The sequence below is a fragment of the Myotis brandtii genome, unplaced genomic scaffold (genome assembly GCF_000412655.1).
Source record: "Myotis brandtii unplaced genomic scaffold, ASM41265v1 scaffold703, whole genome shotgun sequence".
In the NCBI taxonomy this organism is placed as follows: domain Eukaryota; kingdom Metazoa; phylum Chordata; class Mammalia; order Chiroptera; family Vespertilionidae; genus Myotis; species Myotis brandtii.
Window position 1 is genome coordinate 446,729 of NW_005370760.1, and position 22,400 is coordinate 469,128.

The following is a 22,400-nucleotide window of genomic DNA, read 5'->3' on the forward strand; positions in this document are numbered from 1 at the left end:
TTGAGTAATCTTATAACTGTGGTTCTGAATTCTATGTCCTCCATTATTTTGCTTTCCTCCATTTCTTTCATCTGTGACATGTTTCTTTGTCTTTGCATTTTTGGCTGACTGCGAGGACCCACTGTGTCTATAAGAAGAACTGCTGTGCTGGAGACACCCTTATGGGGCAGGACTTGCTTCAGTGGGGCTTTGGTGCTCACTGAGTCTGCCTCTTGAGTGTGTCCCTTATGGATGTGAGGAGTTGAAATCTGGTATCTGACCAGGGGTACCCTGGCTCCTGGCTCTCCAAGTCAACCACTGTGTGAGTCCACCCAGCAGGAGCTACAGCGATATCAGCAGATTTCTCCTCTTTGTTTGGAATTTGGAAGGTTTGGAGCTCTCTAACCCAGCTGCAGTTAGATTAGGCTGCAAAAGCCAAGGTGATTCCTTTGCACCGCTGAGCACAGCTTGGGAGGGGATGTAAATTGAGTGGGGCGGGGTCTCAGAGAATCACCAGGGCAGAGCGACTGTCGTCAGCGTGTCCGCAACTCCTGGTGTCTCTGTGACTCCGCGACTCCGTGTCTCTGTGACTCCACATCTCTGCAGTCCCATCTCTGTAGTCCCGTGCCCCCACAGCAACAATGATCCCTGCAAGCAGCTCTGTGAGAAAGCCCCGCTCACTTTCCAAACCACTGCAAGACAGTCCAGTTTCTCCCCGTAGGAGTCTGGGACCTCAGAATCTCGCCTTAAACGAGCTCAGTGCGTTCGAGAGCTTGTATCACCTTCCGATTGAAAAAAACTGCGCACCAAGGTGCAGCCGCCTCTCGCACGCCTGCGTACCTCTGTTCTTGGTGCATCTGCACCTCCTACCAGGTCTCAATGCACTTCTTTCTTTCCTTCTAGTTGTAGAACTTCCACTCGGCCAGCTTTCCCGTGGTTCTGGATGATAGCTGTTTTGTCTTATACTTGTAATTTCAGTGTTGTTGTGGGAGGCAGCACGCACAGGTTTATACCTTATGCCGCCATCTTGGTTCTCTCAGGCTAATTTTTAAGTTGATAATTTTGTATGACCCGAGAATGATGTTATAAATATCCTAATGGCACATGCTTTGACACACTCCATCACTAATGGTCTGGTGCTTCAATGCAGCATTCTTGGTGAAGAGGCATTTCACTTCTTAGTCTGAGTTGGCACTGAAACTTTTTCAGTTGGCTGAGGCATTATGGGGATTTCCTGGCTGGAACTGACTGCTTCAGTTTCATGCTCTGGTTCTTTGTTTTTTGGTTCCACACTTTGATTACAATGCCCTTTCTTTGCTCTTGGTTCCTGAGTGACCGTGAGCTGCTCATTGCTGGGAGAGGAGATACTGGTTTCTGCCTCCTCCTCCTCCCTAAGGTCTTCATTCTTAGACTTCCAAAATCTTCCTTCACGGAGGAAATGCTGATTCAGTTCCTGCTTATCACAGGCCTTTCCCCAACCCACAATGTGCTATACACAAAGCCAATGGACACTGACTGCAATGTCCTGTGTGTTTTCAGAAGGAATCCAAGCTCTTTAATGGTGGTGACCAAAGAAGCAGACGTCAACCTGATTGTCCTCCTTCTGCATTACCTTGGCTGGCCAGAATTCAAAACCTTTTATCTTAGCCCAAACCAGTTCATGATTAGGTATACAAGGATAGCAGAACCAATAGTCAGGACCAGTATTTGATAAATAGAAGCAGTTCTTACAAAGCTGTAGCTCATCCATCTCATGACAGGTGGCTTAAAACAGAATCCTTGCTATGTCAGCTTGCTCACTGTCTGCTCCATAGAAAATCACTGTGTTGTGGAGAAGTAGCTGACCATCAGCTTTGAACTCTTCATAACTTCGATATTTCCCTTCATTCACTTTCTCTTGTATGGGGGACATCCACTGCTGAGTGCACCAGCCTCCGGTACATCGGGTGTTTGCTGTCCTTCCCCTTTTTATTGAGGTCTATAGCCTTCTCCTTCATGAGGAGACAATAAACCTCAGGTATGTGCTCATCTCTTGTTTGTTTGTACTTTTCTTCTTGATGGTCCTGCAAACAAGGCACTGCCAGTGACTACTGCTGTATCTAAGCCTGTAGTCATCAGACAAAAACTTGGAATGATACACATGAAAACACAGATCACATATCAACACCTCTCCAGGAAGATGGCATTCAAAACAATACCAGTCATGATTTTCTGTTTCCTAATTTCATCTCCTGGCAACCAATATCCTTCTTGTTCAATACCAGCTTTTGAACCTTTGCATCCCACAGTGAGACTTTCAACAATAAGACCATCTTTCACAGCCAAGCTCAGCTGACAGGTGGTCTCTTTTGGATGCATATGATGGACTTCACCTTTACAGAGTGGTTATGATATGCAAATGAGATTATAGAAATAAAAATTATTTTCAAATATAAAAAATTACTCTAGTGTCAGTGACTGGTGCATCTCAAAGTCTGCAACTCTGCATTCCCACCCTTGGTCTTTCTCTTTGCTTCCACACATCATCTGAACAGACAAGGCTGCCTGTTCCCTTCCCATCTTTATCACTTTTGCTCTTTCTTCCCTAAGTCCACCAATGTTGGCAATTTGCTTCTGGTTCTGTATACTCTCAATACAGAGCTTTTGTATCTGTCTGTAATCTTTTTTTTTAATGTGCCATGACCTGTTAACTGCTTGGGTCTCCTTGCGGAGGCGATGCTGCTCACAGGCCAGTGTGTGAGCTGGTGGCTGCTCAGGGCCGCCACCTGCACCTCCGCCCGCCCCCGGACTTTATTCTCATTTTCTTTTGTATCTCTCAGCCCCGTCTAGCCCAGGGCTTCTCCCATTGAATTAGCTACATAAATGTCTGTTAAGTTTGTAATAAAATATCACTGTCTAGACCTCCTGACATTAACCATAGTTGAATCAAAATCATATTGTGGCTGTCACCTTTCTATCTGGAAAGAACCCATCCTTCAAGGCTGAGGGTAGAAATTGTAAACTTTAAAAGGAATGATTTCAATTTTCCATGAAAGCTATTCTTTATATTCCTATCTTTTCTTCATTTCTGATATATTCTTGACTTTAGTAATATCCCTAGAAAGATTCCCAGAAGAGGAGTACAACAAAGTCGCTTTCATCTTTATTCACATGACGTTTCCATCCATTGAAAACATTTTGACCCTCTTAAAAAGAATAGCAGTTCTAATTTATTTAAGTCAAATGTTTCAACATGAGCAATAAAACTTACAGAAGTTGTAGCTAAGTAAAACTATTAAAACAGTCATATGGTTCAAGCATAAAATACAAGAAAATATCTTTGCAGCCTGATAGACTATTCATGGAATTGGCTTAAAAATCAAAACACTAGGAAGCAATTACTGAGTTTTGCTGTGTGATATGAATAGCCTATTTTTGGATATGAAATAAATTAGAATTTTGTGACCTTGAGTAAATCACTAGAGCTCTTCATGCCGTGGTTTTCTCACCAGTAAAGTAGAAAACAAATGTGTCCTTCACCTATATGGAGTAGTTGTGATATGCAAATGAGATTATATAAATGAAAATTGTTTTCAAATATAATGAATTACACAATTGTCAATGACTGGTGCAGCTCAGGGTCCACTCCTCTCTATTCCCACCCTTGGTCTTTCTCTTTGCTTCTGCACATCTTTTGAACAGACAAGTCTGCCTATTCCCTTCCCAACTTTACCACTTTTCTTCTTTCTTCTCTAAGTCCACACTGTCCCCAATCTTTGTCTTTTGTCCTCTTTCTCCTTTTTGCCCCCTCTCTCATACTAGGAGACATTTTTGCTTTGCCTGATATCCTAACCTCAGTGGCTGCCAGAAGCCTGATGGGTATGAAAGAGAAGGAAGAGATGGATGTGGCTAGAGCATCAAACATGTGGCACTGTCTATATAGCAGAATCCTAAATCAATAGGAAATGTCATGTGTGTGTCTATGGCATGTATAAAAGATTTGGGGGAGTATTGTGCTCAAACCAATGGAAAAGAAACCTAGTGGGTGTCAGGGACATGGATATGGCAGAATTGTGCAAGATGACCAACTAGGATTAGTTCACAAAATGAACTTAGCAAAAAGGAAAGAGAACAACAGAGTCATCTGCTATTAAGCTTGGACTTCATCCACTCTATCTTAGTGACATTGGCAAATTATTTAGGCCTTAGTTTTACTATCTATAAATTGGAGATAATTATATTTCATTTATAGGGTTACTGAAAATTAGGATTAATTTAAATGAAGTTCTGCCTCACTATTGGGACTTTAAGACTCTCTCAATGCAGTCAATTCTCATTATTTGTGGTAGTTACATTCTATAAATTTACCACAAACACAAAATTAGTGAATACTAGGGGTACATAGGGGAAAGACAGAGTTAGGTTTCTAGGAGCCTCTAGTCACAACATCTTTGTCAACCAATCAATACATAACTGTGCTTTATGTGTGTTTCTATTTAAAGACATCTTATGTAACACACAGACACACACACATCCTATCTAATAATAGACAAACATGGTAATTGACCGTACCTTCGCTACGCCTCCCATTGGCTAATCAGCACGATATGCAAATTAACCACCAATAAAGATGGCGGCTAATTTGCATATACTGGCTGGGAGCGAAGACTGAAGACACCGTAGAAGGAAGCCAAGCAATGGAGCTGAGGTAGCAGAGATGGGCGGGAGAGAAGTGGCAGAGACGGGCGGGGTAGCAGCAGCAGAGATGGGCGGGGTAGCAGCGGCAGAGACGGGAGCGAAGCCCTATTCTTGCAGGAATCTTCCTGCAATGGGCTTCTAGTATATATATAATCATATTATGTATATATTGTATGTTGTCATATTATACATATTACATAATATACATATTATCATACATATATAATATATTGTAATAGTTGTCTTATTAACATTGAATTCACAGCCTACAGCACTACATTTCTGTGAGGCACATCACAACCTTTTTGTATTTCTGACATTAGACAGCACTTCAGCACCATGTGTTGGGGGGCATTTTAAACAGTGAAATCACCAACAAAAAGCACAAAGTTTTTGAAAAACTTGGCTCTTTAGTCAAGTGGTTCTCAACCTTGGCTGCACATTAGAATCACCTGGGAATCTTTTTAAAATCCTGATTTCTTGGCCTCATCCTCTGGAAATTCTGTTTCTTTGTTATGGGGTGGGGCCACAACATTAGTAACAAAGAAACAGAATTTCTGGAGGATGAGGCCCAGAAATCAGAATTTTTAAAAGATTCCCTGGTGATTCTAATGTGCAGCCAAGGTTGAGAACCACTGCTTTAGACTGTTTTTTAAAAATTTTGTTTATAATATGAAAACTGAAATAAGGAGGCAGAGCACCACCTCGTGCCACCTTAGCTGGTGACTCGAACATTTAGTGTTTTGTGTGATCAAAAATGTCCATGAAAGCCCATGAATATTGATTTGGGGGTTACAAATAAATTTTAGCAAGTCGATGAATTTATAAATACAGAATCCATGAATAATCAGAATTGACAATTTAATAATGCTGATTCACTAGACCAGTGATTTACAACTTTTTTCATCTCATGGCACACATAAACTAATTTACTAAAATTCTATGGCACACCAAAAAATACATTTTTTGCCAATCTGACAAAAAATAGGTATAATTTTGTATTGATTTATAAAAAAATAATAGTAATTTCTTACCCGTTTTGCTCCAAAGTGACTTTGTAGAAAATCAAGTGCCTATCCTATATAATAAAAGCTTAATATGCTAAGTGTCTGGTCGTTCATTCAACCAATCAAAGCGTAATATGCTAATGATATGCTAAGGCCGCTCAACTGCTTGCTATGACGAGCACTGACCACCAGGGGCATACTCTCTGACCAGTAGGTTAGCTTGCTGCTGGGGTCTGGCTGATAGGGACTGAGCGAGATGGGCTGGACATGCTCTGGAGCCCTCCTGCAGTCCCTCTCCAGCTAGCTAACCTCCCACATCCCTCCCTGGCCCGATCGTGCACCAGTGTGGTCCCTCTGCCTGGCCTGCACCTCTCGCAATTCGGGACCCCTCAGGGGATGTCAGAGAGCTGGTTTTGGCCTAATCCCGCAGGCCAGGGCAAAGGACCCCACTGGTGCACGAATTCATGCACCAGGCCTCTAGCACTTGTATATAAGGATTTCTGGTACCAAGAATTAACCAATCAGATGCAACCTTATTATGTAACATGACCAATAAGATGCAACTCTATTACATGTCATATCATATCATATCATATCATATCATATTTATGATTCAAGACAGGGCATTCACACCACAGATATTGTCATTTCTTTTTTGACATATTGTTGGCTGTTGTCATATTTATTTGATAATCTAAGAGAAAAGAGGTCAGTGCCCCTGACTAAATAGTCAGGTATTGCATGTTTTGAAAATTATTGTACTAGAGGGAAGAAAAATTGAGGCCTATATTAATCAATTCGCAAGAGGAATGTATCCCTAAGAGCCCTGGGGTCTAGAGAGGTATTTAAAGTGGAGGAAAGAATCGAAGCTCCAGATCTGACCCACTCCTACTACTTCAGCCACACACCTCCACTATTATCTGCATTATTTTTTATGCTTTGGCTGAGACTCAACTTGAATAAAGGAGTCTGTATCCAAAAAAGATATGTTAGAAAACATCTGCCTACATGAACATAATTATGGAAGGCAGCCTAGTACATGAAGGTAAAGTACCCATGCTCTGGAGTCTGACGGCCTGGATTAAAATTCTAGCTTCTTGACCCTGGGAGAGTTACTTTACTAAGTTTCCTCATTGTAAAATCAGTGTCTAACCCTTCCTTACCCTAGAATAATTGTGAAGAATAAATAAGAAAATATGTAAAGAATGTAAAACAGTGCCCAGCCAATGATGTGTACACAATAACTGTCAATCTTCATTCTTATCACCTACCAAGAATAAGTAGCAGTGAAGAGTGTGGAGCTTGGAGTGGCTTTTCCAGAAGATGGGTGCTCCAGGCTCCTAACTGTCCAGTCCAGAAACCTGACAATAGAAGGACATGTTTCATCCCAGGCCCAAATGACCAGGGCACCTCAGGAAGCTGAACTCAGCTTCTGGAAGGCTTGGAAATAATGGTGTTTATTTTGTTTTGTTTTGTATGTGTGTGTGATTATGGAATATCTTAATTATCTAATTTTAGAAATTAATGTTTTGCTTGTTCTTGGGGTTTAAATGACTTTTCAGACAGGAGTGGTGCACAGGTACCCAGCAGCCACTCAGAATTGGGTTTTCTTTGTGAAGAAAGCAAAGGTCTTCTCTCTTAGCTTGCCATTTGTCCACAGGTTTGGGCAGTATGTCAGAACATCCTTCCTGGGTGCTATGATTTGAATGTCTCCCCCAAAATTCATATTTTGAAATCCTAACCCCTAAGGTAATAGGATTAGGAGGCGAGACCTTTGGAAGTTGATCTATGGAATTAGTGATCTTTTTTAAAAGAGGCCTGAGAAATATCCCTTGCTCCTTCTTCCATATGAGTTTACAGGGAAAATATGACCATCTATGAACCAGAAGCTTTCCCTAACCAGACATCATATCTGCAGTGTCTTGACGTTGGACTTCCAGCCTCGAAAACTGTGAAAAATAAATTTCTGTTGTTTTAAACCACCCACCCTGTGATATTTTATTAGAGCAGACCAAATGGACTGGGACACTGTGGTATCAGTTGATATCAAATCAAACAGTTATATAAATCAGTCCCTCACATATCTAATTTAATGAGAATTTTCAGAAAGGTCTTGTGTGGGAAAATAGGAGACTGTAAAATCAGTTCCATTCTGGATGTCACCAAGAGAGCTTACACCTCAAATTAACAAACAGACTATACCTGTGTTCTCTCTCCAAGTGATTGACACCAAGATCCATCTCATCTAAGCCAAAATCCTAGCACTTAACTTGCTTTAAACACTTAAAAAAAAAAATCTCACTGCTAAACGCTCTTCAGTTGCTTCCCATTGCCTCTGGGACAATGTCAAACAGAGTTCACCAAGCCCCAGAGGACCTAGGCTCCCCTCTCCTCACCCTGCTTTCTGCCTTCCAGCAGAACTGAACTTCTTATAGCTCCTGTGATCCTGCGTAATGTGCAACACTAGGCATTATAAATTGTTTAGGGTCTGCCCCTGCCCAGCCTCGTCACCCTGCCACCCCCTTCCCCACAAGACTACAGTCAGACTCCAGTTCGCCTCACTGTCCAGCCATCTTCCTTTATATTCACTGACTCTCAGCTGGGCATCAGTTCAACTTAACAGTCAAAGAAAAAGAGAGAACACAATAGGAAAATGGATTTGCATCTTACTCCTATCACTTACTCTGGGTCTTATTTCCTCAACTATAAAACAGGGGTAAGATAATTAAATGAGGTAAAACATATAAGCTCCCAGGTACAATGGAAACATTCAATAAATGGCAGGTATAGTTAAGTTTATTTTTTGTGTGTCTCCTACTTCTGCATACAGGGCTGGCCTTTTTGGCCTGGTCAACCCGCTAGAGTGGTTCTTTCCCTTTGCTCAATAAAGAGAGCAGTCACAGCACACCGGAGACTATTTCTTATATTTGAACCCTTCCTGATTCAATTTTCCTTGGGACTGGTTGTTTGGTGTCAATTATTTTGTTCCAACTTTTCTGTGTTCAGCCCAGAAGCTTAGGGCTCCTGAAGCCTAACATTTTATCCAAATCTTAATTACCCAGAATCATTGTATGTTACATTTTTTCCCCTGAGAAAACAGAATCCATGAGCCCATGGTGTTCCCTAGACAACACTGGAAGCCCCTCTGAATGGTGAGGACTTGTCCCATGAGGAACTCTGGACCTCTGTACAGGCAACCCACCTATAGTGTTTTGCTAACCATAGTCTGAGTATTTTTGACTTGACTATATATATACTAGGGGTCCAGTGCACAAATTCATGCACCTTGAAAGGAACTGTGGGCCGTGGGCCGAGAGGCTGTGGTGGGCACAGGGGCAGGTCTTGGCCCATCCTCTGCACCCCCACCCGGCCCCTCCCACCGTGGCCCCAGTTCCCTGTCTGCCAGAAGCCCCACTCCCACCACCACCACTACCATGCGCTGACAGAGCCAGGGAGCCAGCCCCACTTGCACCTGCTGACGGTGCAGAGAGATTGGGGCTGGTGCTGGCAGCGGGTACGACAGGGCCAGTGCCATCAGCAGGTGTGAGTGGTGGCTGCTGCCCTGATTGCTTCTTAGGAGCAGGGGGAGGTAGAGAAGCCCTCAGGGGTGATCAGGCTGACAGCTGCTGCTTGCACCCACTGATGGCGCTGAGCGATCAGGACCGGTGCCGGGCACTGGCAGCGGGTGCAAGCAGTGGCTCTGGTGCCAGCTGCAGGTGTGAGCGGGGCCGGCAACAGCAGTGGGTGTGAGCAATGCCGTTGCCGGCAGCAGGTGTGAGAGGCAGCTGCTGCTCCAATTGCCCCTTAGGAGCAGGGGGAGGTGGAGAAGCCGTGAGGGAAGATTGGGGCGGCAGCTGTGCTCGCACCCACTGATGGCACCAAGTGATCAGCGCCGGCAGCAGGTGCGAGTGCTGGGCAGGACCATGGCACGTGGGAACAAAGAATTTTCAGTAACCACCAGAGGCTCACCCTGATGACAGCGACTGGCACCCTGCTTTGGTCTGGCGCCCCCACTCACCTGCAGCCGATGTCCACCATATTCCTCGCTCTGCTGCCTGCTGCCAAAGCCCGCCAATGTCTGCACGCGCCCCCTGGTGGTCAGCGCATGTCATAGCGCTGCTCTATCCACTGAGCCAAACTGGCTAGGGCTTGATTCTACTAAATTTATTTCACAAATGACATTGTGGGGAAGAGGTCCTCTCTATTTGTAACCAGTGTGTATGCTTTGTTTTTGGAAATTTTTAAGTTACAAAATTTTAATTAAGCTTTATTTTTATATTTGTTTTTTTTTCAATACAGGTAGATGAGGAAAAAAAAGAGTGATGATTGCTTTAATTATTTCCCTCTCTGAATAATTGAGAGGCAGTTTCAGGGGCTCTAGGTAGGACCTCTTGCCTAAACATACCTCTACCTTTTATCTAATAGTCAATGTTAAATGCTTAAAGTCCTTTGGCTTTCAAAAGTGATGACAACGAAAATACCTCTGAGAGAGGCAGCACACTAATTCCTACCAGTCATTTTCACAATAGTGTGAGTTTAGAAACATCATTTCTGGAAGCAGGCTTTTATATAAAAGTAAGGACCTTGGTTAGGGAAAAGGAGCCAATGGGGTATCATAAACACTCCAAAGACAGAGAAACAGCGATCAGACTATCAATCCCCAGAGGGAAAGTAGGGGAGGGAGGGGGTAAGGGGAAGAAATCAACCAAAGGACATGTATGCATGCATATAAGCCAAACCAATGGACATGGACAACAGGGGGATGAGAACATGAGCATGAGTGGGGGGTGGGGGGAGGATGGGGGTTTAATGGAGGGGATGAGGACACATTTGTAATACCTTAACTAATAAAGAATTTTAAAAAAAATTTAAATCTTAAAAAAAATAAATAAATAAACACTGTCCCATTTTCCTAAGCTCCAACCTTCTTACATAGTCCAAATGCCACATTCAGATTTATAAGTCCTGTGTTTTCCTCTTATTCATTTTTATGTTTTAGGCAGTAGCAGAGAAAAGGGAGAAAGAGGAAGGAAATGAGGGAGACACTGAGTGGCTGCAAATATGACAACACTGGAAGCCCCTCTGAATGGCAAGTTAGTGGAGCCTCAACAAGACCAGTTCATGTTCCCTTTCTGTGCCTTTCTCTCTGCCTGTTTTCTACCAGGAAATACTAGAAGGGGGAATGAAGGAATTTGATCTATATTAAAACGCACAGCTGTTGAACACTAATCCTAAAAACATTCACAACCACTTTGATTTGAGACAAATGATCAGCCAGTTTGTTACAAATGAAAGATATATTCAGAAGTTCCAGACAGTGGTGTCTCAAAGAGCAGACGATAGTTAATTTGTCTCTGAGCCAATGTCGTACTCTGTACCTCAGCAATTTGAGAGATGGGGATCTCCTCAGACAGTCTTTTTAATTCGTTTTCTCTTAAGGAACAAGAATGAAAGGAAGTTAAGGAGTATCCCCTTTCACTGCTGCAGTGCTGTGGGAACAGCCAGGACCTTCCCAGAAACCAGCCCTATAATTACCAGGCTCTATTTCCATGTGAAAGTGAAGACAACAAGGCAGGGAATGGAATGTGAGGGGATGGACAGACTGCAGTGCAGAGCACCTGATGGAGCAGAGTGGATCAGGCAGCATTTGTGAAGGGGTCACTTAGATCTAAGAGTGTAATCTGGGTAGGAGCAGGGGACAGGACAGGGACAAAATGTCCTGTGTCTTTCCCATCAGCCAATCCTACCTTGGCCAATGTACACACATCTCCTCATTTGATGGCTCAAGGTCACACAGCTAGTAGGTGGGGGAGCTGGAACTGAAACACAGGGTGTGACTTCAAAGCTCTTCACACTCTACTACATCAGAGTGCTGTGTAAGGGAGCTGCAAGAGCAACTGGAAGTTGTTTTGTGTTGTTTTTCTTCTCTAAAGAAGGAAACGAAAAGCTTGTTGAATACTCCTGAAAAAGAGAGCTTTATTTAACAACTAGGGGCCCGGTGCACGAAATTCGTGCACTGGGTGAGGGGGGGGAGTGTCCCTCAGCCCAGCCTGCCCCCTCTCACATACTGGGAGCCCTCTGGCGTTGACCCCCATCACCCTCCGATCGCCTGATTGGCCCCTTGCCCAGGCCTAAAGCCTTGGCCAAACACGTTAGGCCTGGGCAGGGAACCCCCAGCTGCTCACGATTACTGACTCCGCCCCTGCTCCCTGCGATGGCTGGTTCTGCCCCTGCCCAGGCCTAACGCCTTAGCCAGGGGCGTTAGGTCTAGGCAGGGGCGGAGCCGGGAATGGTGGGAGCTGGGGGTCCCCTGCCCAGGCCTAACGCCTTAGCCAGGGGCGTTAGGTCTAGGCAGGGGCGGAGCCGGGAATGGTGGGAGCTGGGGGTCCCCTGCCCAGGCCTAACGCCTTAGCCAGGGGCGTTAGGTCTAGGCAGGGGCGGAGCCGGGAATGGTGGGAGCTGGGGGTCCCCTGCCCAGGCCTAACGCCTTAGCCAGGGGCGTTAGGTCTAGGCAGGGGCGGAGCCGGGAATGGTGGGAGCTGGGGGTCCCCTGCCCAGGCCTAACGCCTTAGCCAGGGGCGTTAGGTCTAGGCAGGGGCGGAGCCGGGAATGGTGGGAGCTGGGGGTCCCCTGCCCAGGCCTAACGCCTTAGCCAGGGGCGTTAGGTCTAGGCAGGGGCGGAGCCGGGAATGGTGGGAGCTGGGGGTCCCCTGCCCAGGCCTAACGCCTTAGCCAGGGGCGTTAGGTCTAGGCAGGGGCGGAGCCGGGAATGGTGGGAGCTGGGGGTCCCCTGCCCAGGCCTAACGCCTTAGCCAGGGGCGTTAGGTCTAGGCAGGGGCGGAGCCGGGAATGGTGGGAGCTGGGGGTCCCCTGCCCAGGCCTAACGCCTTAGCCAGGGGCGTTAGGTCTAGGCAGGGGCGGAGCCGGGAATGGTGGGAGCTGGGGGTCCCCTGCCCAGGCCTAACGTGTTTGGCCAAGGCTTTAGGCCTGGGCAAGGGATCCCTAGCTCCCCGGACTGTCGGCTCCGTCCCTGCCCAGTTCCCATTGCTGGCTCCACCCCTGCTTCCCGCTATCACTGGTCGGGGTGGCAAAGGCGCCTGGTTCTCTGATCACAGCTAGGGGGCAGGGCCCTGCCCCTGGCTCTTAGCTCCCCCCGATCACCGTCAGTGGCAGGGGGCTTCTTCCGTCCTTTCCCTTTCGCCTCCCAGCATTGTTCCTACATATGCAAATTAACCGCCATCTTTGTTGGCGGTTAACCGCCATCTTAGTTGGCAGTTAATTTGCATATCACCCTGATTGGTTAACCGCATCTTGGCTGGCAGTTAATTTGCATATCGCCCTGATTAGCCAATGGGAAGGATAGCGGCCGTACGCTAATTACCATGTTTCTCTTTTATTAGATAAGATATATTGATATCTCCTCCATGGCAGACACTGTGAGGGGAAAAAGGATGTAGGTGAGTAAGACAAAGAGAGGGAGGCAGACAAGTACATTTCTAACAGTAAGAACAGTGACTGACTTTCCAGATCCCTAAAGATCTAAGACACATGGTCATGTAACAGTATTGAACCTCAAGGCTTCTAATAGAGGTGTGAAGAGAGCATGAAGAAGAGAACTAATATTTGCAAATGTGTGTATGGCGGGGGTGGGGGGTTGAAGTATGTTATAAATGAAGAAAATACAGCTCCATGGTGTTTCATGACTGCCTAAGACAGAGGTTGTAGGTGAAATGGTTGGGATTCTATTCCAATTTATTTGACTCGAAGGCCCATAGTCTTTCCATGTTCCACAGAGATGGGAGCAAGCTTTAGAAACAAGCTCTCACTCTCAGGCAAGACTAGAAGAAACATATCTTTCAGCCTCTGCTCTTTCTTTCTGGAACCTGCTAAGATCCATAGAAGGTTTGTTGGTAAGCTACTTTAATCTTTCTTGGAAAGAAGTGGCATAAAAATATTTAATCATTTATTAAAAGGCAACAAAAAGCCCTTCCTGTTAGCTGAGCTTGGATTTATGAAAAGGCTCTTTAAGGGTTCATCTATTTTATTCCCAACACTACCTCCAGACAGTTTCTTTGGGAGATATGACTGAATTCTAAAAGATTAAATTGTGTGTATAAAGTAGATATTTGAAAATGATTTTTCCGAAAGAGTAGCTCCTTTCTCATTTTCAGTGGGGCTTTACTGGTTTAATTGAACATAATGAATATGAATCACCCTGAGAACTAATATATTTTTTAAAGTATTCTCTTAATGTAAGTGCCCTAATGGCTCAATGCTTGCTTTGAGAATGAGTAGAAAACAGGTGCCTAAAGCAGCTCATCGCAAGCCTTATTAGAACCCCAAAGTAGATCTCTGGTCTTATGCAATGTTAACAATGATCATCCATCAGGGTCCCAGTTCTGTAGGTTCTAGCTGAACCTAGGAGGGTAGTCAGTTAGCTACTTGGCAGAACAGGATGACTAAGCAGCTACTATGATATTTGTAAGGCCAAGCACTAATAGTTCAGGATGGAAACAGCCAACAGGAGCTTAATGATTTCTTAGATTCAAAAATTGAAAGGCAGACATTAAAGGAAAAATGCTCAAGACATTATTTTAATTTTTTAGTCTGCCTGTGTGTGTGTGCATGTGTGTTCTGTATTTCAACTCTTGTGAGCTCCTTGAAGTTAAAGACAAATCTGTTAAACTGTTTTCCTGTCACCCCAATAATGCCCTAGGATGTTTTACTTACTCAATACATCTATGATGATTAACATGACCTTGCAAATAGCTGTGTAGTATTTTCCTTTTTAATTTAAAACAGTAGCCATATATGTTGTTATTTCCTGATTACCTGGTTTCATGTAATTTACAGTTTTGTTACCAGGTGCATATGTATTGAAATTGTGTCTTCTTGATGAATTGGCCCTTTTATCATTATAAAATATCCCTCTTCGTGTATGGTAAAATTCCTCATCCTGAAGTGTATTTTCTAATGTTAATAAAGCCATTCTTCTCATTTTATTTGTTTCCTTTTAAATTCTTGAGTAGATTTAAAGTCTTTGCCTGCTAATTCCATCATCTGGATTTATTTCTTAGTCTCCTGATCTTGGCTGATATTTCTTACTATGTGCTTCTTCATAGGTCTCATTATTTTTATTGAATGCTGAACCTTGTGTGTGTTATGTTGTTGAATATCTGGATTTTATCTCCCTCCAATAAGTGTTAAATTTTTATTTGACAGGCAGTTAAGTTGTTTGATTAGCTTGATCTTCCTGAGGCTTATTTTAAGCTTTGTTAGAATGGATCTAATTTGGCCATATTGCATTTCTAGTCTTCACTGAATTTCCCAGGTGTTTAACAAGGTGCAGTATCTTCATTCTGGCTGGCCAAAATTTACAAGTGAGCTGTGAGACCTAGGAATTGTTCAGCTTAAAACTTCTTTGAAGTTGTTGGTTTCCTGACCTTATCTAGTTTTACTCTTTGAACATATAGCTTAGCATTTAGCTAAAGACTCAAGGGAACTTTTGTATACATTTCTGGGGTTCTATATAGCTCCCTCTTCTCTGGTATCTCCCCTACACTCTCTAGCTGTATCAGTCTCCCCAAACTCTAATCTCTGTCTTCTCAACTCAGTAGGCCTCCATGCTCTGTTTGGGTTTCCCCTGGGTGCAGTCCCAAACTGTCTCCAGATGAAAAGCTGAAATAATCATAAAGTTCACTGCCCATGTTTCCCTTATGTCAGGGATCACACTCCTTTGCTGCCTATTTTTAATATTTGAAAAGTTTTACTTCACATATTTTATCAGGTTTTTTGGTGTGCTTTGTTGGTTACTTACAGTGGGAGGTCTAGTTCAGTATCATTTATTCTGTCATGATGATGGGTAGAAACCCTCCTTCATGATCTGTGTCAACCTTGACTCCAATTCCCCTTTACCCTGGAGACATAGGGAAAGAACAAGAATTTTCCTTTCATTAATCCTTAATCTATCCTTGCTATATGAAGGTATGTATTTGATGCCAGGACTCTGCAAGCAATTTGATCTGAAGTATCTAACCGAACCATGAAAATGATAGGTAAACATGGATATAATCACCTGTGGAACAGACTGTGTACCCTTAGGAAAGAAAGAGAAGTGAAAAGCAAGAGAATAGAAGAGGAAAAAGAACAAAGGAAAGAGAAGGGGAGGAGGGGGAAAATCACACACACCAAAAGAGCAGATAAGGAAAAGAACAAGAATTTTACAAATTCATGAATTAAGTTTTCAAAAGAATAAGAACATTTTTGCCTTAATCCTTGTGACTCACCTAGAGTGCTGGGAGCATTGAGGCACGATTAGAAAAAGAGGCCAAATTATTTATTTCTACTCATTGCATTTATTCCCTTTTGCAAGGAAAGGTATGTTTCTGATAAGAAATTCTTAGAATAAGGCAGTGAAAAGTGATAATAATAGTAAAAATATTTTAACTTAAAAATTAAAAATGAAGACAATGGATTTTGGCACCCGAGTGAAGGTAGATGTTGACTGCTAGAGACTTCAGTGAGTTACTGTTTCTAAGCATTCTAGTTGTGCTGAATAATACAGCTCATGCACTGTAATGCCTTTCATTTTCTGGAGCCCAAGGCTTACTACCAGAACATTATGACCTCAGTAAATAATCCATCCTAAAGGGCAACAGGTCTGAAGTTCTTACTTTTTATTTGTATTTCTCATTTCTTCCTTTTGTTCCAAACTTAGCTCTTTAGAAACAAAATCCATACCATTGCTAGGGTTATCAAAACTGAGGGCCTTTTTTTCTGACAAGACAGATAGCTGGAAATATAATGTGCTCTTGTTGTTTTGTTTTTTGGCTCAGTGGGGAAATAATGTCCTCATTCAGTAAAAAGCCTCAGCAATAGACTAAACACGCTGGGAACGCAGGACATTTCCTGGGAACGTTTTTCTACTATTTCTCAGGATAAACCAAAATCTAAAACTGGTTGTTTCCTCTTTCTTCTTTTTTGTTAAATTGGAACATTGAAGCAGACTAGGAGCTGAAGATGTGAAAAGATGTCTGAAAGTACAGCTTTTGCAACATGGCCATTGGGAGCAATGTCAGTGATCTAGGATGAACTAGATGTGCATGAACTTCTGAAAGTAGCTATGTGGATGCTTCCTCTAATTGGAGCCGAGAAGAGAAAAGCCTTCCCCTAAAGGTTCATTTCAAGCAAGAATTTCTTTTAGCCACCAACATGAGTGTTTGCTGGGTTTTCCTGCTCAGTGCACCATTCTCCTTCCTGTGAGTGAGGGTACTCTCATTGATTCTAAACTAAGGATGGAACTATGAGCAGATGTGGGAGCCAGTCAGGACCTGTGGGGTGGGAGTGCATTGATCTACATTCTCAAAACAAGGATCACAGGGGTATGCCTATGCCTCTCAACAAATGGGGCTCTAACAAGGAAGGGTGTCAGTGACCTAGGGAAGACAGAGCACACAGCAGCCACTGTAGTTGGGCTCAGTTCTCCCAAGAGGCTCCTCTGTTCATCCACAGCCATTCTGAATTCCAAGCGAGATAGGGAACCAACTCAGATAACCTTGGCAATGACAGTACCAACAACTAACAATGGATAGAAGGGAAGAGGTGTTACCTTTAGATGGGGAAACATATGAAGAAAAAAACAACATGGCTAGTGCATTTAAGTATATATAATCTCATGAGAGAGAGAGAAGCACACACTCTCAGGCGGCACTGGTAGACTGAGAAAGGACCTCAAAAGTCATTGACCCAACTACTTCAGACATCAAAAAGCAAAAATGAAGTTAAGAAAAGTGTTATGTGTTGAATTTTGTTCCTCCAAAATTCATGTGTTGAAGTCACAACCCTCAATACCTCAGAATTGGTGTCCATTTAGGAAAGAAGGTTAGGACACACAGAAACACCTTGGAGATATGTGCACACAGTAGAAAGACAGCATGAGGACATAGCAAGAAAGCAGTCATCTGCAAGCCAAGGAGAGAGGCTGCAGACAAAACCAACTCAACCTACATCTTGATCTTGGCCTTCTAGCCTCCAAATGAGAAAATACATTGCTGTTGTGTAAACCACCTAGTCTATGGTATTTTGTTATGGTAGTCAAACTAATACAAAAAGTAAAGGAATTTGCCCAAATTGACTTAAGAATTTGGGGTCAATCTTTAAGGACTGAGATCTTCTCATTTAACCACAGAGCTGTCTTACACACATGTACACATGTATATATGTAATAGGGGACTCACTCACACTTTAAGAGGGTCTTTTCTTTAGAGACCTATGAAGGCAAAGAAGCCTATAATGGGAAAATATGTACAATTTAAACACTACTTAAGGTGGTCATAAGAAGCCTAGCTCTGGAGACTCAAATTAGAAGCAGAATGAGTAGTGAACACTAAATCTGGGACTCAGACACTACCTAAAGGGTGATGTGTGAGTATCAGCAAAGGGGAAGCCCATGACATTGGGGGGCTAAGTTAAGCTGCAGGCTCTCTGTTCCCCTTCCATCTGGCTCCAGCCTGCTCTAGGTGGCAGGTGCCTTGGCTGCCACCACCAAACATGCCAAGCTGAAGGGGAAATACCTATGCATTCCCATGTTGCCTAAAAGTTTGGATCAATGCTATTTTTGAACAATTTCACACAAAGAATGAATAAATAACTCCTACTGAACTGCAAGCTGCTTCAAGGTCAGCTCCCTAGATGCTCTTCTAATGTAGACGGTCTATGGGCTTTCTCTCTCCTCCCCTCCCTCTCCCTCTCTCTGTGCCTTGGGTTACCTAGTGTGTTTTCACTCTGAAACTATTCTTCATAAAATGACTCTCTAACTTTATAATATCATTCACAGTACTTTATAGCAAAATGGTACTCTGCTATCTGCAGGGTGTTTTTCTCTCCCAAGTGATAGGGGCATGTGTGTGTGTGTGTGTGTGTGTGTGTGTGTGTGTTAGGGTGGAAGAGTGAGTGCCTGAGGAGGGGAAGTTTCCCTGGTCCAGAGACTGGGCAGGTGGGGCTGCCTTTCATTGAGATGGGCCATCAGAGAAGGACAGGGTGGAGCTGGGGCGGGAGGAAAAGCAGCCTCAGTCAAGCAGAGATGTCTTTGACAGTTGGATATGAGAGTGTTCTGGGCTGGAGTCAAAGATTTGGAAATTCTCGAGTAGAAGACCTATTGGTGCTTGGCCTGCTCTTTGGAGGCATGTCCTTAATTCCTCGAAAGGTTCCATTTCTATCACCTGTACCAGAGATCCTCACTAAACATAACTTTCTTTTTTGTACATGTAGAGTGAGACCTCTATTTTGATATATATGGTATCAGCCTGTCTGTGGAAGGACTTGCTGAAGCAAAGATAGTCAACCCACTGGAAAATGTCCTTTCTCTAACTTTAACTTTTTGCTGCCACCTGCTCCTTATTCCTCTTTCATCCTTGCCCCTCCAAATGTAGCTACCCCTTTGTACCCAGACTACTTGTTCAAGCCTCTTTTGCTAACGAGAATGAGGTCACATGTCTCACATCAGCACTTTCACAAACTCTTTTCTGCTAGAATCATTAATGGGAAGCTGAGCTGTTTTCTCTTCAGATGCCAGCTGGTTAGGCCAGTTGGTGAGGAATATGCTTAGTGGGTGGCAACTGGCTTGCCTTGGATGGCTTCTTCCAAGAGAAGCTGGAGGGAAGTGATCATTAAGACCTCTTGAATCAATAGAGACTTGATTTGAATAAATGTCAGCTCTCATAAAGCTGCACCTCTAAATCTAGCGCTGGTATGTGCCATTCTAGAATCTCCCGCTACCCGCAAGGCCCTGAGCATCAGCCTTGAGCTGGAGCTCTAACTAAGTGAATTGCAGTGCTGGCAAATCCTGTTATGCACAGTTATTTCAGGATATTTTTCTGCTAACAGGTTGTCTCTGTTTGGCACAAAATTTCCATGGGAGCATTAAGTTGTCAACCCAATTCATTCAAAGCTGACAAACTGTTCGATCTGAGGGCTTAAGAATAGAATTTGTTTACTCTAACAAGTATCATATGCAGGCAGAATCTGGATGGGGAAAATGTCTTAATGTAATTTAATACCAAAATTCTCCTTCATAATAGGTTACATATACAACAGACTGCCAAAGGACATGAAAATATTTACTCACAAAATCAAACCTATTTCAACAGCTAGGAACATTCAGGTTTCCCCCAGTATTTGGTTCCAAGAGATCTGATAACTAGGATTCAGAGAAAGTTGCAAAAAGGCCATGGTCCTTGATCAGGGAAAGTAGTAGAATGAGTTTGATGTTGCAGCAAATTAGACTAATCAGGCAGCATGGGAATAGATTTGCTGCAGGGCAAATCTGCATTCTCAGTAAACTCCAAAGAACAGGTTTGAAATCATCACAGAGGAAGATTTAGAAACTATTTTCCCTGTTAGTATTGAATTCTTCTATTGTAGTAGTGTCCCCAGAGCTTATGTTTGTAACACAATTATAACTTTTAAAAAGCATAGGAAAGGGAAAAGTCAAGCAATTTGCAAAAGGAAAGGTCCTCTAGTGGAGACAACAAAATATAGGATTTGAGTATGCTTTGCTGTGAGTAATTTCTGTTATTAACCAGTGAGTGAAAAGATAAAATGTAATTGGAGCTAAAAACCTCAAGCACCCACAAATGTATAATTTCAAGTTCAAAATAACTTTAGTACCAACTAGTGGGCCATTCAACATGCCCATTTAAGTAGAACATGAAGGTGGTGACGGGAAACAAAGTTGTGGATTAATGAGCTGGACACCTAATAGGGCAAGAGATGGGAAATATTTTCATTGGTATCAGTACTAGGCTCTTTAATAAATAGATCATTCGGTGGAAAAATCCTTTTCTATTTGTTCAATTCCTTTCACTGCTTGAAAGGAATTTAACGGAATTGAACAAATAGAAAGCATTATCTTCTTGATTCATCCCTGTCGTTAATAAATTATGTCACTAGTATTTCCAGGGAAGCAAAATTAACAAATAGAATCTGCAAATTCAAGAATTGCATGGTGCTGTTCTTCCTGGAGGGCTTTTTAACAATGGACTGGTTCGTTTCACTCCACTAGAAGGTGGTATGGTAGAAAGATTGTGAGCATGAATTTAGGAATCAATCTTCCACCCTTAAGTTAATTAATTTATCTTTACTTAAGTTTTATCAACTGGCAATTGGGGGAAATACCACTGCATAGGACAATTGGGGAATTTTTTTTAAATGCAAGAAATGATTCTCAAACTTGTTTCTTAGAATCTTCAAATCTGTGTATGGTTTTTCAGGGATTGTTAGATGAATTAAAAGTGGTGCCCCCATGAGTTCTTCCACTGAAACAGGTCCATGTGTCTCTAAGAGAAGTTCACTGCATGAACTGGGTGCAGGCAATGATAATAACCTCTAATGTGTGCATATCCAGTAAAGCATGCAGTGAGATGGTATCTTCTATTATTTAAATATGGATTATACTGGTGGTCCTCACCCAGTTTTCCATGGCATCAGGCATTAGAGCTGTCAGCACTATTCACATCCCAGGTACACACCTCTTCTTTCTTACAAACATGTGTACAAATTAAAGATGATTATGGCTGGCAGATTCGGCTCAGTGGTTGAGTGTCAACCTATGAACCACAGGTCATGGCTTGATTCCCAGTCAGGACACATGCATGGGTTATGGGTTCGACCCCCAGTGGGGGGGGGCATGCAGGAGGCAGCCAATTGATGATTTCCTCTCATCATTGATGTTTCTATCTCTCTTTTTCTCCCTCTGAAATCAACTATATATATATATATATTAAAAAGAATGATTATGGTATAGTGGGGTGGGAGTGACATCAAAAACCATTCAAATCCTCATCTTCCAGATAGTTGAGTGACGTCGGTTTTCTCATCTATCAGTTGAGTAGGTTGAACTAAGTGATCTCTGCGGTCCTTTCTAAGATTTCTATTTTATAATCACAAACATCGAAAAAAGCTAATGAAGAAAATGGTTGGAGATTAAAAATGGTGGCAGAGTAAGTGGATGCTGCACGGACATGCTACTAGGAACAAAATGGGATTACTACTAAAATACAGAAAAACTTCTCGAATAATCGATGGAAAACTCATCAGAGAGAACCCTGACATCCAAGGACTGAAAGTGGAGACTACATAGAGACTCGTAGAAGAGATCGAGGCGCAAAAGAGCTGGCTAGACATCCACAGACAGCAACTGAAGTCCCAGAGAGATATCTCAGCTGTGGGTGGTTGCCACTGAGAATTCTGGGATCTAATACCCAAACAGGGGCCCCCTGCAGGCAGCACCAAAACTGAGAAGGGTACCCACATAACATATGGCTGTGAAAAGCAGTGGGATGCTGTTTGCCAGGGAATGACAGTTGAAAATTCAGGCACCCTCTTAAAGGGCCAATGCACAAAATTCCCTGTGGAGCCACCCACCTTGTGCTCTGGCAGAGGGAGGGTCAAGTGAACTGGAGCTGTGAGAGAAGAAGCCAGGACAGGGGACTCGGGGAATAGAGCTCAGAGGCAGACACCCCAAGTTTCCTGGGCTGAGTCATTCCCTCACTCAGCAGAGGACATCTTTCCCAATTTGCCTTGCCTGGGGGGAAGAAAGTTGGCACACCCTATTGGAAAACACCTTGCCCTGAGGCCACTTAAGAGATTAAAAATAACAATTAGCCTCCAGACAGAAGCAACTGCCTCACCCTGTTGAAAAAAACTCTTGCCACACTTGAGAACAATTTATGGGGGGGC

The 22,400-nt window shown here is 43.2% G+C and overlaps 1 protein-coding gene and 1 pseudogene across 1 annotated transcript in view; both read right to left on the reverse strand.

The window, feature by feature from the left end:
* The window catches only part of GJD4 (gap junction protein, delta 4, 40.1kDa), a 22,341-nt gene extending 5,180 nt beyond the window's left edge, over positions 1-17,161 (reverse strand). The window contains exons 1-4 of the mRNA XM_005882302.2: positions 17,099-17,161; positions 13,045-13,097; positions 11,411-11,590; positions 6,935-7,024 (exon numbers count right to left, since the gene is read on the reverse strand). The gene's annotated coding sequence lies outside the window, so the exon portion shown is untranslated. The remainder of the gene's footprint in view (positions 1-6,934; positions 7,025-11,410; positions 11,591-13,044; positions 13,098-17,098) is intronic.
* Positions 1,074-3,266, reverse strand: LOC102254551 (annotated as a pseudogene).
* Positions 17,162-22,400: the final 5,239 nt, after the last annotated feature.